Here is a 14,979-nt window from a genome sequence, read left to right as displayed (position 1 = left end):
AGAATAAATGGATGCTTTTTCTAATTTATAACTTTCATTGGAAGCTCAAGGCCACATGCAACTCACCACTAGCAAATGATCCCAATCTACAGAAGGTAGAGTACAATCTATTGTACAATACAGTGGTTCCACTAAGTTGAAAAGTTAAATGTAATCCCAGACACATTAAAAATACATTCAATTGTGAAAAACCATAAGAATGCAAAAAGGCAAAGTTTGAAGTCCTAACTTGCCTTCCAATCCGTTTGTTATATAATCTACATTTGCTATCTTTTCTTCTATTTTACCACTTGAACGTAATGATCGTGGCTTCGAGGTCTTGAAGCATCAAGGTCTTGAAGCTACAATCTTTACCTACAAAGTGGTAAAAGAGCCAATATTGCAGTAAAATTGAGGCATAAAAGATGGTAAATATAGTTGATATTGTAGTGTTACAAATCAAATTTAATTTACTAGCATATTAACCAGGCTGACAAAGTTGGGCATCCTGTCCATTGGCATCCCCATTAACTTGAAGACTTTGTATGCAATAACCTTGGAGTTTTATTGTATAATTCTATTGTATCTTTTTCAGATAAGACTATTATTAGCACATTCTGGTTTAAAAAGGAAATATATAAATGCTTCCCTGATTCATCTTGTGCTATTGAGAAATTACTAAGGATATTTTGAGGTTAACCTTCTGGTAAAGTCCAGCTCACAGCTGCATATCCCATAAAACACAGCAAAATACTTGCAAATACTGAAAATAGAATCCAAAGATTCTGGCCCATCACTTCTCCACACCATATCCGGGGAAAGATACTTGGTGCTCCATTATAGAAGGATGCAAAGAAATATAGAAACATAGAAAATAGGTGAAGGAGTAGGCCATTCATCCTTTTGAATCAGTACCGCCATTCAATATGATCATGACTGATAATCCAAAATCAGTACCCCATTCCCACTTTCTCCCCATATCCCTTGATTTTGTCAGCCCTAAGAGCTATATCTTGAATACATCAAAGGTTTCCGAGGGGTGCAGAAGAGATGTACCCAAATGTATTTGTGACAAGGAGACGTTGGACAAACTTGGATTGTTCTCTCTAGAACGCCAGAGGTTGAGGGGAAACCTGATAGAAGTACAAAACATTATGAGCGGCATAGATGAGGTAGACACAACCTTTTTCCTGGGGTGGCAATGTCAAAGATTAGGGGGCATAGTCTTAACATCATAGGGGCAAAGTTTAAAGGAGATGTGCAGGGCTCGCTTTTACACAGATGGTGATGGGTGCCTAGAACACACTGTCAGGGACGGTGGTGGTGCCAGATCTTGTTCGACACGGACGCTATGGCTCGAAAATAGAATCCACAGGATCTGACCCATCACATCACTACAGCAAATCTAATTACTTTCCCTAAGCTGTAAAATTGTCAAAGAACATGTTAAGATAATAAGATAAAATGTATATACTTGATAAATAATGAACTGTATTGTGTTTCATTACAGGAAGGATATGGAGGGTTTGGAGAGGGTGCAGAAGAGTTTTACCAGAATGCTGACTGGATTAGGTGGCCTGTACTTGTGCTATGTTCAATGGTGTTCCATGTATGAGAGCCACATTAGTCTTGTCATGGGTGTGTTTACACAAATGTCACCACATTTATTTCTCAGTTTTATGTACACTTTTCCTGTGGCAAGATAAGTAATTTTCCATATTCTTGATAGTCTGTCCCCAGTCCACTTCTAAATTGTGAATCACCAAACATTGTTGATGATTGCATTGGAAAACCCTTGCTGTATGATACAGCTCCTCAGGTAGTATCTGAACTATAAAAGGATTTTCTTATCTGCTGGAATTGAATCTTCAACTAACATTAACATTCTTTCTAATTGAAAAACACACATCTGTGGCCATAGTAAATCCCAATCTTTCATGGAATTTTAGTTTCCCTAAGTTTTAAAATTATCAAAGAATCTATTAAGATAATAAGGTAAAAATATATAAATTGGATCAATAATGAACTGTATTGTGTTCCGTATTATATCTTATTTCTGGTTGCACACCGAATGATTACATCTTACTTTTTCCAAGGTTCCATATCTGATGGACGTCTGTCAGATCGGAACTATTAGATTGACATGAACTGCACAGAAATGTCCTGGGGCTGATCTGCCCAACCTCTAAAACTGATAGAGCTGAAGTAAAGCACCAGCCTGTTTTACTTTTTGTAGAATAGTGAACATTTGCATTTGCACCATGTCATACTGATTTGATTTGTGCTCTGGGCCTGGAGTTTGTAAGTTTGAGGAGGGGCAGTCATTTACATTATGGAATTATTCATTATTTTGTGTACTTGTTATTGTTGCAGTGGATTCTTTTTTGTAGCAGCCAGTTTTCGTAGCACAATGAAGGTGCTCAATGGCATTAATTTCTCAGCAGTTTCAGTGTTAAAAAAAAAATTCCACAACTAATGCCTCTTTAAAATAAATATACCATTTTACATTATCTTTCTTTAAAAATAAATGCTTGATGTATTTGGTTTGCATCTCAACATTACATATATTAGCATTTTAATATCAGACCAAGTCTACAAATTATGTACTATATGTGTTCCTTTTAGAAAGTCCCTTAAATTCTTCAGCATACAGGAGCTGATTCATTTTAAACTGGGCATTTCCAGATCATTCCATCTATGCAAACCTGATGCCTTAATTATTTCTTAATTGCACATATGTTTGAAAATCTGAAATTGGATTACTCTTTGCTTTGAAGCATTTAGTATTTGTGCTGCTGGACTAGCACTATTTCATGATTATCAGTTCCTCTTTTACGGCTATTTTCCATTTGCCATTAAACATGGTTTTGCCATTATACATGATTTTGTGACTGTAAAAATAATGACAAGATTCAATGTTAACATAACTCAGTTATGCAAAACAATTAAAATATTCAGCAACACAAACATATCTTACCATGAAAATCTAATGTCTATATCGTAGACAAGGAGATAAAATGAACAAAAAGAACATACACAAAAGATCAGTTTGCATCTCTGAAGAGAAAAGAAATGTTCATATTTTCAATGTAACACTACATTAGAACAAAAAACTGGGGATGACAAAACATTTTTTGCTTATTGTTCAGATTTCAGAATGACAGTGGGTTATGCATGAATTGTCTTTGTACAAACAAACTGACTGATCCATGGCACATTTCCAGCGTTTTCTATTTTACTTAAGATGTCTTTGTGTTCTGAAATAAAACCAAACCAGCCCAATTCAAAACGACATTAAATTTTGGAATGGAAATGTTTGGAAAGTGATTGGAAAAGGGATCATCTGGCCCTTTGTTTTTGGTTCAGCTGCTTATAGTGTTGCATTTAAAATTAGCCTTAAATATTCAATAACCTTTGCAAGAAAAATCATAATTTTCCGTATCATTTGTTTAATGCAAACTGTGATCTAAATGCTGCTTAAGCAGGTTAAGCACTATAATCTATTAAGTATTTTTGCATTTCCTAACATAATTTACATTGTATAATGTTTTAACAAATGAAGGAGGCTAATTAATGTAAAATGACTACTGAGAAACACATCACCTAACTTACCATTCACGAATCCTCTTGTTAAAAAAACAATGTAATTAAAATAACTCCCTTTTTAAATGTTTGTTTCCCACATGCATTTGAAACCATATTCAAATGAAGGGGAAGACCTTTCACATACATGAGGCTATAATGGAGAGCTTAGCATAACTTCTGCCTGATTTCCAATTCAAATAGCAACAGAGAAGTTCAGTGTGCCAATGCAGATTGGAGTTTATCCTTCTTTCACACCACAAGATTCTTCACGCTCCGGAAATATTTTGCTTATCAGTGAAAAGCAATGATCAACACCTTACATCCCAAAGGGATTTAACCAGTTAGATCATCAAGAGCCAGTATACACAGTTAGAAGTTTGTGGGTAATACCTTTACATGAAAGTGAGCACATTTGCAGTTTGTGAATATTTAGTTATAATCTGCAAACATACATTATTGTACAAATTGTACAAGATTCCCAACGTGCTTAAAACCGTGCTGTATAGTCTGCTTAGGCAATTTTAATGTGCAATTATGCTTATATATTAATGCTCTATGGATGTAATTTGCTGAAGAGAGTTACATTTATATGGCTCCTTTCACATCCAGTCAGTGTAATTTATTGTCACGTGTACTGAGGTACAGTGAAAAGCTTTTGTTGTGTGCTATCCAGTCAGCAGAAAGACAATACATGATTACAATCGAGCCATTTACAGCGGATGGATACATGTTAAGGGAATACTGTTTAGTGCAAAGTAAAGCTAGTCAAGTTCGATCAAGGATAGTGCAAGGGTCACCAATGAGGTAGATAGTAGTTCAGCACTGCTCTCTGGTTGTTGTAGAATGATTCAGTTGCCTGATAACAGCTGGGAAGAAACTGTCCCTGAATCTGGAGGTGTGTGTTTTCATGACAGCATTTTGCTATTTATTTGGTTTCCCTGAAGACATACAAACATAGAACCATAGAAAATAGGTGCAGGAATAGGCCATTAGGCCCTTCGAGCCTGCACAGCCATGATCAATATGATCATGGCTGATCATCCAACTCAGTATACTGTACCTGCCTTCTCTCCATACCCTCTGATCCCTTTAGCCACAATGGCCACATCTAACTCCATCTTAAATATAGCCAATGAACACACCTCAACTACCTCTGTGGCAGAGAATTCCACAGATTTACCACTCTCTGTGTGAAAAATGTTTTTCTTATCTCGGTCCTAAAAGATTTCCCCGTTATCGTTAAACTGTGACCCCTTGTCCTGGACTTCCCCAACTTTGTGAACAATCTTCCTGCATCTAGCCTGTCCAACCCCTTAAGAAGTTTGTAAGTTTCTATAAGATATCCCCTCAATCTTCTAAATTCTAGCGAGTATAGAAACATAGAAACATAGAAATTAGGTGCAGGAGTAGGCCATTCGGCCCTTCGAGCCTGCACCGCCATTCAATATGATCATGGCTGATCATCCAACTGAGTATCCTGTACCTGCCTTCTCTCCATACCCCCTGATCCCTTTAGCCACAACGGCCACATCTAACTCCCTCTTAAATATAGCCAATGAACTGGCCAACTACCTTCTGTGGCAGAGAATTCCAGAGATTCACCACTCTCTGTGTGAAAAATGTTTTTCTCATATGCTGAGTCTATCCAGTCTTTCTTCATATGAAAGTCCTGCCATCCCAGGAATCAGTCTGGTGAACCTTCTCAGTAATCCCTCTATGGCAAGGATGTCTTTCCTCAGATTAGGAGACCAAAACTGTATGCAATACTCCAGGTCTGGTCTCACCAAGGCCCTGTACAACTGCAGCAGAACCTCCCTGCTCCTATACTCAAGTACTTTTGCTAAGAATGCTAGGGGGCGCTGCACTGGCGGCAGCCTGTCGGCAGCGTGTCCGTTTTTTTTTCAACTTTTAAAATTTTTTTAGTATGTAAAAGTCAACTGCAGTAGATTGAGGATCGGGGGTTCCCGGAGACGCGCCCGGAGCTTCAGCGGGACGGGCGCAGCGTCGGCCGCCTCCCCTGCTCCTATACTCAAATACTTTTTGCTAAGAATGCTAACATACCATTCGCTTTCCTCACTGCCTGCTGCACCTGCATGCCTACTTTCAATGACTGGTGTACCATGACACCCAGGTCTCGTTGCATCTCCCCTTTTCCTAATCGGCCACCATTCAGGTAATAGTCTACTTTCCTGTTTTTGCTACCAAAGTGGATAACCTCACATTTATCCACATTATACTGCATCTGCCATGCAGTTGCCCACTCACCCAGCCTATCCAAGACATCTTGCAGCCTCCTAGCATCCTCCTCACAGCTAACACTGCCCCCCCCCCCCCCCCCCCAGTTTTGTGTCATCCGCAAACTTGGAGATGTTGCATTCAATTCCCCGATCCAAATCATTAATATATATTGTAAATAGCTGGGGTCCCAGCACTGAGCCTTGCGGTACCCCAATAGTCTCTGCCTGCCATTCTGAAAAGGTCCCGTTTACTCCTACTCTTTGCTTCCTATCTGCCAGCCAGTTCTCTATCCACATCAATACTGAACCCCCAATACCGTGTGCTTTAAGTCTGCATACCAATCTCTTATGTGGGACCTTGTCGAAAGCCTTCTGAAAGAAGATATAACACATCCACTGGTTCTCCCTTAAGGCAATTGCTGAAATGCACTATATGTTGAATATATATATACTCATATGTTGAATATTACTATCTATTGTTGAGACAGTATTCCAGACATTTTTTAAACTGGTTAGGAAATATTTGAGAGACAGAATACAGGGAACAGGGATAATGATCAGCTACTAAAATTGGCAGGTACTCAAACTGGTGGTATCATGCAAAGATCATTTTTGGGAGTGCACTTTTTCACAATGTTTATGAAAGACCTGGATGATAGCACACATAGCATATTCTAGTTCTGACTATTAAAATGATAGCCTGCAGTGTAAGTGATGAAAATAAATCATTATATTAGAACGACATTAGATAACAAAACGGATACATTTAAGCATACTGTATATGCAACCATCTACTTTTGACTTCCAAAGGTAGCATACAAAAGATTCACAAGCTAGAATCCTTGGAGGGTCCTTTGATAACTGCCAATCAATCTTCTCAATAGCTGCCATGTCTGCTGATCACCTCACTATGTTCCTTGTATCTCCTGCAAATCGATAGTAGCAAGGCCAAATTTATTCTTCTGTAATTGATGTTGTTTATTTAAATATTGATCTTCTGTCCCTTGTTATACTGCCGTAAAATATCTAAAATAAAGTTGTTACAGAACATTTTATACATTTGGACTAATCAGGAAATGTAAATCTTCAAGTTTAAGTGCATCTGAATCAAATAACGCCAGGCACCTTTACCCAAAATAGTTACGTGTAAAGGGAAGTCAACTACTCTCCAGTTAGCTTTGTCAACAAGAGACAAAGACTGGCATTTTTGTTTATGTTTCAAATACAGACCAAAATTCCTGTAGTTGATGCAGGATTATTGGCAATGGTTTCTCAACAGTTTCTTCCCAGCTGTGATCAGGCAATTGAACAATCCCATCAACAACTAGAGAGCAGTCATGAGCCACTATATACTTAATTGGAGCGCCTTGGACTATCTTTGATCGTTTACTGGCTTTATCTCCACAAAACATTATTCACGTTATTCCCTTTATGGTATACAGGGCTGCACGGTGGTGTAGCGGTAGAGCTACTGCCTTATAGTACCAGACACCTGGGTTCAATCCTGACTACGGGTGCTGTGCTCTCTGCACAGAGTTTTTATATTCTCCCCGTGATCTGCGTGAGTTTTCTCCGAGATCTTCGGTTTCCTCCCACATTCCAAAGACGTTCAAGTTTGTAGGTTAATAGGCTTGGTATTCTCTGCCTCAGAGGACGGTGGAGGCCAGTTCTCTGGATACTTTCAAGAGAGAACTAGATAAGGCTCTTAAAATTGCGGAGTCAGGGGATATGGGGAGAAGGCAGGAACGGGGTACTGATTGGGGATAATCAGCCATGATCACAATGAATGGCGGTGCTGGCTCGAAGGGCCGAATGGCCTACTCCTGCACCTATTGTCTATTGTCTATTGTCTATATTGCTATAAATGTAAATTGTCCCTAGTGTGTGTAGGATAGTGTTAGTGTGCAGGGATTGCTGGTCGGTGTGGACTCAGTGGGCTGAGGGGCATGTTTCCACGCTGTATCTCTAAAATAAAAGAAACTAAATGTATCTGTCCACTGTGCATGGCTCGATTGTAATTGTGTAATATCTTTCCACTGTCTGGTTAGCTTTTTACTGTATCTTGGTACATTTGACAATAAATTAAACTCAACTCATTCTACAAACATGCCGTCATTATCGTTGTCCCTGAAGTGAGCATCCTAGAAGCCCCACAGAGTTTTCAGGTAGCACCTGTAAAGGAGGAGGTGCCACAGGTCAGTGAGGTTTCAACATCCCTGGGCACCTGAGTGAGAGAGGTTGTTGTTATACAAAGGAAGTTGTTTTGTTGACAAGACTGGTATTGATTGCTTATCTCCATTGCCTCATAAACACAGGCATTTCAGATGGGAAATTGCATTATTGTTATTCTGTAGTTCAACCCGATTAGGCTGTGTAAGGATTCAAGATTTCTCTCCTTGAAATACTTTATTAAATATCAAAGATCCAAGTGCAATATTCCATCCAGTTAAGTGAGCTTGACTTCAACACCAAGTGAAGTTAATATCTTGAATGTAATCATTTTTCTCAGTGGGGGCCTTCATGCGTGCAATAGATGTCCGTGGGGCTCACACATAATGAAGTTACAGGGAGCTGACAATTTTAAAGGGGTACTGTCTCAGGGTTTATGCTTCCCTTGCATAACTACTTGGATTTCACGCAGAAACAGGTTACAACCTAGCAGGCTAAGTATTGATGACAGGGACACCTGTCAAGGATCGGTATCAGACTGAGCAGTTCTTTCTGAGAGTACTTAGGATCAATTGCACAATTTCCAGTCGTTTTCATCAACCCTCTCAATGCTGTTGTCTTCCTACTTTACAATCAATTATAATTTTCATGAATAGACACAAAATGCTGAAGTAACTCAATGGGACAGGCAGCATCTCTGGAGAGAAAGAATGGGTGACGTTTCAAGTCAAGACTGTTCTTCAGACTTGAGACCCTTCCTCAAACAGTCTGAAGAAGGGTCTCAACCTAAAATATCACCCATTCCGTCTCTTGAGAGGTGCTGCCTGTCCCACTCCAGCATTTTGTGTCCACCTTTGATTTAAACCAGCATCTGCAGTTCCTTCATACATAATTTTCAGGAAACCTAGGTGCCCATGGATGTGGAGTTAAAATTGAAAGTTTGACATATTTTAGAGCTGTGAAATGGCTTTCCCAGAACCAACCTAAAGTGTGGGGGATAAAACACAGAATTTAGTGGACTAGAAATGCATACAAAATGTGCTTTTTAAAGTGAGATTTCACCCAGCACCCGATTCCAAACAACTAAGTCCGAAGAAGGGTTTCGGCCCGAAACGTTGCCTATTTCCTTCGCTCCATAGATGCTGCTGCACCCGCTGAGTTTCTCCAGCATTTTTGTGTACCTTCAATTTTCCAGCATCTGCAGTTCCTTCTCAAACACTTATTCCTCCTAATGACTCCCAATCAGGCCTGGTGTGGATCTCCACAAACCAAGTTAGAAAACCCACAGGGGATATATAGGCAAGGGTCTAACGTCTTGGTTTGATTGACTTCATATTTCTGGTGTTAAAGAACACGATTTCTTTTTAAATTCTACACAATCGTTGGATAGCAAATACCCACTACATTCATTTAATAGCTTAAATCAGTAATGAAGTGGCAGTGTGGCTAAAACGATAATATAATTTATATGTCTACCCATGACAAGTACTGAATCAGTTCCACAATATGACTAAAGATTAAATGCTATCATTTTTATTATGATACACAGAATAATGTTACTTTGATCTTACATCTTAAAATGAATTGCATTTATAAACTAAGTAGAAATTTGAAATGAAAGCACGCTATACCACAGAGTACCGTTTTAACACGTAGATGATGAAGTATAATTAAAAGATATTCATCAAAATGATTCTAACTGTAGTCGAAATTTTCTTCGGGAATGGTGATCTATTCTAAAACATTTTCAAGCCACAATCGAAGGTCAGTAGAAAGAAACCACAGCAATAAATAATTTGTGCTGTGAAGTGATGTGGTGCCAAGAACAAAATGCATTTTTTTACAGTGACAATTTAAATTTTGCATATAAATAAAACATCAAGCATGCTGCAAATATAGTAATTTCCAGTATAAAAATGGTTATAACATCCTTCCCTAAGATTGCCCACTTTATTCTCTGAAACATTTTCTCCATGTGACGCCGTCAGCGATGGCAGCCTCGCAAACGGTCTATCTGTCTTTTCGCCTTTTTTGTTATTTTTAGTGTGTTTTAAAAAAAGTAACTTTTTTCAATCTATTGTCTATTGTCTATTGTCTAACCTTACCGGAGATGCGATTGATTTCCAGATCATATCTCCAGTTGCTCTGTGGCCTAATATCATGGAGCTGGCAGCCTTGCTCGAGACTGACTTTGAGCCCCACCGAGGAGTCATGGACTTACCATCGGTACCTGGGATCCCTTGACTGCAGATTTCAACGTCGAGGAGCTCGCAGTATCCGATCGACACTGATGTCAAGAAGTTTCAAGTCACAGAAGGTTCGACTAGCCCCGACCCGGGGTCCAATCGCCCAGCGCAGGGGAGCTGAGATCCCTCCATGCGGGAGCTTGATCACCCCGACTAGGAGGGCCCGACCGCCAGCTACAAGAGCCAAGATCGTCCCGTCAACGGAAGGCTCGAGGCCACCGACCGCGGGAGCACAGAGAAGGGAAGAGATTGAAATATTTCTTTTGCATTCCATCACAGTGAGGAATGTGGAGGAGTCACTGTGGTGGATATTCATGTTTAAATGAATTTTGTGCATCTTGTTGCTTTTTATAGATATGACTGTATGGCAAATCAAATTACTCATATGTTGCAAAACATACTTGACTAATAAAGTATGATTATGGTTATGATTTTCACTCTTTGTGTACTTTTGAGATATTATTGACACCTCATTAGCAAATGATGTGGACATTACCCTTCAAGCAAATTATCCATATTAATGAGGGGTTGTCCATCCTTATCCTTCTGGATGCTGAACTGTTTATGTAGTTTTAAGAGATAGTTCAGATAGTTTTAAGAGAGTTTTGAGCTTACAGAGGGGAGAATAATGCATTTCGTTGTCTCTGTACTGTACACTGACAATGACAATTAAATTGAATCTGAATCTGAATGAAGCGTGGGTGGGGCAAAAATGGGAGGAGGTTCACTCCATTGTCAGAGTGAGGCTAAATGCAATTTGGAGGAAGAGCATTTCATATTTTGCTTGGGCAGCTTTTGGCACAGGTGGTATGAATATTGATTTATCTCACTTCAGGTAACCCCGGCATTCCCTCCCTCTCTGTCTATCCCTCCCCCACCCAAGTCACACTAGCTTCTCAGTTTCACCCTACAAACAGCTGTCTTTCTTTATCATCGTTAGTGTTTTGCATATCTTTCATTCATTGTTCTTTATCTCTCCACTTCACTGTCTATATCTTTTGTTTCCCTTATCGCTTACCAGTCAGAAGAAGGGTCTCGACCAGAAACATCACCCATTCCTTCTCTCCAGAGATGCTGCTTGTTCTGCTGAGTTACTCCAGCTTTTTTTGTCTATCTGTGGTTTAAACCAGCATCTGCAGTTCCTTCTTGCACAAGAACAAATATACATCAGTTGAGATTTAAAAAATATATATGTGCTATTGTTTCTGTGTAATTCTAAATAACCAAATACCCATTGAGCTATAATAACAGAATGAAGCTGTTAAATCATTCTCCAAGAAAATAATGTGGTGGAAAAATCAAAGTTCTGTAGGCTGCCAAATGAAGAGAGAGAGAGAAGCGGCTTCTTAGTCTGGAAACCCACAGCTGGAAAGAGCGCGCAGGGCTTCACGAGCTGCGCCAACAGTGATGAGAAGTTTAAGCGCGTGATCCTATAGCGGAGAGGAGTAAATTCAGCGCGTGAGGAGTTGCTGCCCCGAGATCTGTAGAACAAAAAAGCTATAGAGGAACGGAACTGTAGAATCGTTGTTCTGCAGAACTTTCTCTATCTTTCTGCGCCTTTAATCCATAGCGGCGGGGGGGAGCGGGGCCTGGAGGCAGGTGGGCCTGAATTGCTGGGCATTGTGACGTCAGCAGCTGGTGAGAGCCGTTTATATTTTTTAAATTGAGTTTTGTGATCAATTTTATCCAAACTCTGTGGAAATAATTGACCAAGGAGTGGATTTCTGAATTCATAAGTTAAATCCATACCGAAATGGTAAAAATCTCTGCGTTTTTGCATCTAGTTTTCGAGGAGATACCTTTCACATGCAAAATAACACACACACATCCACACACACACACACTCACACACACACACACACACACACACACACACACACACACACACACACACACACACACACACACACACACACACACACACACACACACACACACACACACACACACACACACACACACACACACACACACACACACACACACACACACACAGTTTTAATAGATACTAGACCAAGTGCAGACCCGTTGTGTCTGTTCCCCCAACGTGCGGTCGCGGGGGCGGGGGGGGGGGGGGGGGGGGGGCTGCATGCGGCGTTGCACACATTAACCACCCTCCCCATCACGCTAACTAACCCCACACACACACGCTAACTACCCCCTTTGTTAATATATGAATTTTATTAATTTGCTCCTTTTACCCCATAATCGCCCTATCTACTGACGCACAGCCCCCAACTTGCAGGCGCATCTAAAGAGGGAGGGGGGGTGGGGATAGAGAGTGAGTGCAGAGAGAGAAGAGGGCGGAGAGGGAGAGGGGGAGAGGGAGGAGGGGGAGAGAGAGGGAGGGGGGGGCAGAGGGAGGAGGGGAGGGGGGAGAGGGGAGGGGGGAGGAGGGGGAGGGGGGGGGGAGGGGGGGGGGGGGGGAGGGGGAGGGGGGGGGGAGGGGGGGGGGGAGGGAGGAGGGGGGGGGGGGGGAGAGGGGGAGGGGGGAGAAGGACAGGGGGGGGGGGGGGGGGGGGGGGGGGGGGGGGGGAGGGAGAGAGGGGGGAAAGAGAGAGAAAAAGGGAGAGAGAGGGGGAGAGAGAGGGAAAGAGAGAGAAAGAGAGAGAGAGAGAGAGAGAGAGTGAAGGGGAGAGAGAGAGAGAGAGAGTTGGGGGAGAGAGAGGTAGAGGGCGGATCTGAACTCGGTGAGCAGGCGGGTCGGACGGGGCCTGCGATCAACGGAGGAATTTCAGGTTTCCCAGAGGGAGTACTGCCCCGCACGACATTAACTGCTGCCGCCATGTTCAAGCCGGTGACCGGCTTTGACCTCCCGATCTGCAGAGCATTTTGAGAAGGTTGGGTGGGGGGGAGGGGGTTGGAGTGTACAGGCAGGCGGGCGGGCTGGAGTCCAACAGTGCCGGAAGGAACTGTATAATCTTTGTTCTGCAGAACTTTCTCGATCTGGGGTCTGGAGGCAGATGGGCCTGAATTGGTCGTCATGTGGGCATTGTGACGTCAGCAGCTGGTGAGTGCCATTTATATTTTTTAAATTGAGTTTTGTGATCAATTCTATTCAAAATCTGGGGAAATAATTGACCAAGGAGTGGAATAAGAACGAATAAGTTAAATCCCTACAGAAATTGTAAAAATCGCTGCGTTTTTGCGTCTGGTTTTCGAGGAGATATATTTCACATGCAAAATAACACACACACATCCACACACACACATTCACACACACACACATTCACACACACACACACAGAGTTTTAATAGATATATGAATGACATTGTCAAATCAGGAGTCAGTGCAGCAAAGCTTTGTTTTACATACTATCAGAAAATACAGTATTCATGCTATCAGAAAATACATTGTACTTGATAAATACAATCAAGTAAAATGCAACACGATAGGTAGAGTAAATGGGGAGTTACAGAGTGCAGAATATAGGTCTCGGCATTATAGAGCATCAATTCCATTGTCAAAGTCCAATGTCCGCATTGGGGTAGAGGTGAATCAGATAGCTTAAGACTAGCTTGTTAAGGACAGTTTAGGATCCTGATAACAGAGGGGAAGCAGCTGAGTAAACATGGTGAGGATAAGTGAATTAGGGGACCTGGTGTTGGTGTCAGGTGAGGTTACAAAGGACAACTGTAAAGTACCAAGATGCAGGGAAGCAGTTGGTAACAAAGGTTTGTGTAATGATTTCAGCAGCGTGATGCGTGAGGTTGAAGTGGAGACTCCAGCACAACCCCATTCTTTATTATTAGTGTTTTTTTCTTAGGCTAAAAGCAGAGGAAGAGATGACATAGTTAGAGGACCCAAAGCATGGAAGGCATGCTGGTTCACAAGGTAACTAGAGGACAATTAAAATGAGGTTATCCTGCCTGGGAGAAGCAAAAAGTAATTCATTCCACCATCAAACTCTGCTATCTTTTGTTCGGTGATGAGATTCCCTGGAGTCTTATTCTTGAAAAGAAACAAACATCAAAGTAAATATATTGTGCAATCTGCATATAATAGTGCCTTGAATATGAACTAATTGATGCTTTTTTCAGTAGAGGAAATCTAAAATGATGGAACAATCATTCAACAGTATAATTTCTTAAAATAAGATTTATGCAGGATTAATATTGACAGTGTAAAAAAAAGGATAGCTTCAGGAAAGCACGACAAAACACGCAAGGCTGGTGAAGGTGAGTTTCACAATACTTTCATTCAGTTCTGTTAATTTCACTGAAGTAAGGACTAGAATTGCAACGGTTTCAAGATGAATCATTAAATACATAAATAATCAGAAGTTTAAACTATGTACCTGCTCAAAATGATATTCAAGTTTTACATCAAGGACCAAGAGTCGAAAAGATCCACTATTAGAGAATCTATGACAATATTCATTATGTCTGCCCAGAGGGAAAATTGATAATATGTATCATAGTGAAGGCTGAGATCCATGAACAAGCTCAGAGAGAATTATTTTGATCAAACTACATCTGAAAATAAAAACAGGGAGTTGCTGAAAAATTGTACAGCAATGATTGTAGTCAATTGAGATATATCATTTGCAAGAGCTTGTGGACTCTGAGCATAAACTGGTGATGCTTTATACACAATTTATTTCAGATGCCATTTATGTTGGTGTACTATGCTACCTAACTAAACTACTTGGAGTAGTTTTCTTAAGAACCACCAATGAATTGTGCAGAGATGTATAATCCAATGGAATGCACCTAGCTTCTTTAACATTGTTTATTTAGTTTAGAGACACAGAGTGGATACA

Source organism: Leucoraja erinacea, chromosome 2, assembly GCF_028641065.1.
Source record: "Leucoraja erinacea ecotype New England chromosome 2, Leri_hhj_1, whole genome shotgun sequence".
Lineage (NCBI taxonomy): Eukaryota > Metazoa > Chordata > Chondrichthyes > Rajiformes > Rajidae > Leucoraja > Leucoraja erinaceus.
This window is presented reverse-complemented; position numbering follows the sequence as displayed.